Here is a 3,306-nt window from a genome sequence, read left to right as displayed (position 1 = left end):
CAGCAGAGCCACAGTCCAGGTCTCTGCACACAGCAGCTGTGTGCTCCAGTAGCCAGGGTTTATAAAATGTATCGGGCTCCATCCGTCTCCACTCTCCTCTGTGTTTCACCTCCACAGTCCCAGCACAGCGACTGGCCCCTCCCACCAGCCTGAGCGGCTCTGAACAGACAAGAGACAGAGTGAGCCCCGCCCCTTTACCTGAGCAGTGAAGCCCCGCCCCTTTACCTGAGCAGTGAAGCTCCGCCCTTTTATCTGAGCAGGTGAGGCCCCGCCCCTTTACCTGAGCAGGTGAGGCCCCGCCCCTTTAGCTGAGCATCATGGCCCTGCCCCTTTACCTGAGTATATCTGAGGGGCAGAGCAAAACAAAAGTTTCACTTTTGTCACCTGAACAAAAGCTTTAGTGCAGTTGTGGCAAAGTGGGGCCCACGAGCCAAACTAGGCCCTCCAGGGGCTCTAATTTAGGCCACAAGGGGGCTCTGAGATTTTAAAAATGATCTGTTTTAATTCAGTTTTGTCGTGAAAAGACTGTCAGGAGATGGAAGAAGGACAGTCCTGTGGATTTCCTCATTTTTAAATCATATATTTGTTTGCAGAGAAACCACAGACTGTATAAAGAAATAGACTAAATGTGTGTGACGTCACCCACAGCGTTTGGCTCCACTTAGTGATGGGACTTTTGGCTCTTTCATGGGATCTGAATCTTTTGGATCTGTTCATTTCAAAGAGCCGTTCAAAAGACTGGCTCTTTTATTATTTATTTCTATGACAGAAGCCAATGTGAGAACTCATTTTATACAAACTAATGACAGAGAAAAGTGAGACCAAGGCTCAGATGTGTTTAAGACGGTTCAAACTGAGAGTGGGAGAGTTTACACTTTGGAATTATGAACATCTAAACTAAATGTTGGACTACAATATTAATAATAACGAAGAATCTGTTACTGTTCATATGATGATCTGTTTTTCTGCACAAGTCTCTCGCTCGTGTCGCTCTGATTCTGTTCTGATTCTTGTGTCGGTTCAGCATCAGTGTCAAAATCCACATAAATTAACCCTCTGGTGCATAGTGGTCACTGCAGAGGACAGTTACTAAAACATAACTTTCTCTTTAATACATTGGTTTAAATGGTGGAGCTGTATATCAGACTCTAGAGTGCTCTCTGCTGCCACACTCCTTTGAGGTCAATTCAGTGGTCACTCGGTGTAACTGCAAGTAAATTTCCTCTAGTTTTCTTATTCAGGCCTAAACATTGCGCCTAAACAGTGTTGAACTTTCCCCCAAAAAATGTTGAAATGTTTTTCAAAGCATAAAAAGAAATGTGTGTTTGTATATTTACAATAGAACACAAGTTAATTCATTTTTACAGGCAGCTCACAATGTTGTTTCATGTCCTGAGAAGAATAAAAACACTTCAGAAAAAAATCTTGACCAAGGCTTTCATAATTCATGCATCAGAGGGTTAAAAAGAAACGTCACATCACCAGCTCCAGTCAAATGAAGCTCATCGAGGCCTGCAGTTATAGGGGCCAATTTGGAGCCATGTTCCATATTGGGAATTACGACTGTGAGTATCATAGCAACCAAAGAGTCAATCTTTAGTGAGGCTGCTCCACTGGTTTAGCAGGGAGCAGGCGCCTAGCAACACTGTCAATCAAACCTGTTGCTAACTCTAGTGAGAGAGACGTCGGGGAAAGAAGACGCCTCATTTGTCTTTTATTAATATTTCTTGATGTACAAACACAATAGTGAAAAAAAACAAAACAGGATCATGTAAAGCGAGTTAATACAAACATTTTAAAACCAAAATGACTAGTTGATCTGAGTGGAGTGTGCATGTTCTCCCTGTGTTACTGTGGCAGAGTGGTTATCCTGGTGTGTGAGTGTCTTTACCTGAGCTGTTGTCTTCTGCCAGGAGCCCTGCACACACAAAAGTCATGTCACAAAATGGCGGTTGTTGGTCACATGACACAGAGCTTCACACAAAATGGCGGCTGTTGGGCTCATTAAAGCCACAGGCTGGTTTCATACGTCTGATGGAAACAGGAAACAGGCCTGGTCTGATCAGGCTGTGTTTGAGTTTAGAAACACTTTTTTATTAAATAAATGTACATTTATTTTCACATGTTCTGAGACAGTTTCAGACACACACGAGCCAGTTCCCCTAAGACTGAAGTAGCTGCAGAGTGAGGCCAAAAGACACTTTGACAAAGAAACAGTGGTGGAAGAAGTACTTTCTTTTAATTAAGTAAAAGTACAGACACAGGAGCAAAGAACTACCCAAGTAAAAGTATCACATGAAAACATCACACTCTTTATAGAGAGCCATCTAACCAACCTAGCAATTTGGTCGCCCCCTTATATGATGCTCAGTGCTCGCTGCTTTAAGTGACATTCACAAAGTGGATGATTGTTGTTAATATTTGACACGTTTATGCTGAAAAACTCCAGCGTCTTATCAGCGTGACTGAGGTGTAATGAGGCGTCTTAACTTATTTGGCTTCATACTGTCCACTGCCACAGCAGACACCGGTCTGTCCTCGTGTCCCACCGGAGTCACGGTGAAGCCAAGTGCTCCATACTCTTCATCAGACTTCCTCGTCTTACTTTTCGGGTGAGTTTCGTGCGTCTCATTACCTCCGTCTATCTCTCCTTTCTTTTCATCCCTGTTAAAATGTTTTCCATAGTGTCTCTTTAGCAAAAGTGTCTTGTTCACTGTCCTGTGTCACGATCTGTTCACTCTCTCCTGTTCTTTGCTGCGTACGCGCTGTCTACAGTATCTACAGTGTCATACACGGAGTCATACTCGCCCCCCGGCATCTCACCCCTATTTGAGAACCACTGCACTAAGGTCATGATATTGTTGATTTAAGTATCCTAAAGTCATGTATAAAGCAAAGTGCCATGTATCACCTGTAAACATTCAAAGACTCTGAGATAAGAACAAGTTACTACAGCCAAAAAGGAACAAAAGTGTTCAAACAGATTCAGAACCAAGAATATGGAACGAAACAGTGAAAGGAGTTCATTTATGGAGTCATCTGGACAAAGACCAGGATCCACAACAATAATGAGATTTAAGAAACACATGAAACCAAATCATTAAGTCTGAAAAAAGAAAAGGAAAGATCTGTTTGCAAAGAATGAGTGTGATGGAAATGAAATACTTTGAAATGTTTTATATTAAGTTCATCATGTTTTATAATAAGTTCGTGTGAAAGTTTCCTGTGGAGAAAAAGCAAACGGCTCTTTCTCCTCCGTTTCATTCATGTCTCGTATGTTTCACTTTATGACACTGTTCATGTCGT

The sequence above is a fragment of the Periophthalmus magnuspinnatus genome, chromosome 21 (assembly GCF_009829125.3).
Source record: "Periophthalmus magnuspinnatus isolate fPerMag1 chromosome 21, fPerMag1.2.pri, whole genome shotgun sequence".
Classification (NCBI taxonomy): domain Eukaryota; kingdom Metazoa; phylum Chordata; class Actinopteri; order Gobiiformes; family Gobiidae; genus Periophthalmus; species Periophthalmus magnuspinnatus.
This window is presented reverse-complemented; position numbering follows the sequence as displayed.